A 321-nucleotide genomic window follows, 5' to 3' on the forward strand; every position below is an offset into this window, starting at 1 on the left:
GATAGATAGATAGATAGATAGATAGATAGATAGATAGATAGATAGATAGAATTAGAGGGGGTGGCTTCCCATGGTGCAATAGATGGATGGTACTATACCCAAGCACATATGAAAAGCTCTCATTGAAATCAGTGTTTCATCAAGAAAGAAAGAGGATGCGAAATTGGGAGTGAAATGTGACAAGGTCTTGGAGAAGTTTAAGGCAGTAGGTGGTGGATGATTATACTTTGCATACATGTATGAAATATATATATGCATATGTAAAGTGGAGTGTCTTAGTTACTTAGTTACATTTTTAAAGGCTGTGACAAAGAACCATGC

This window comes from Grammomys surdaster, unplaced genomic scaffold (assembly GCF_004785775.1).
Source record: "Grammomys surdaster isolate TR1022 unplaced genomic scaffold, NIH_TR_1.0 60, whole genome shotgun sequence".
Taxonomy (NCBI): Eukaryota; Metazoa; Chordata; class Mammalia; order Rodentia; family Muridae; genus Grammomys; species Grammomys surdaster.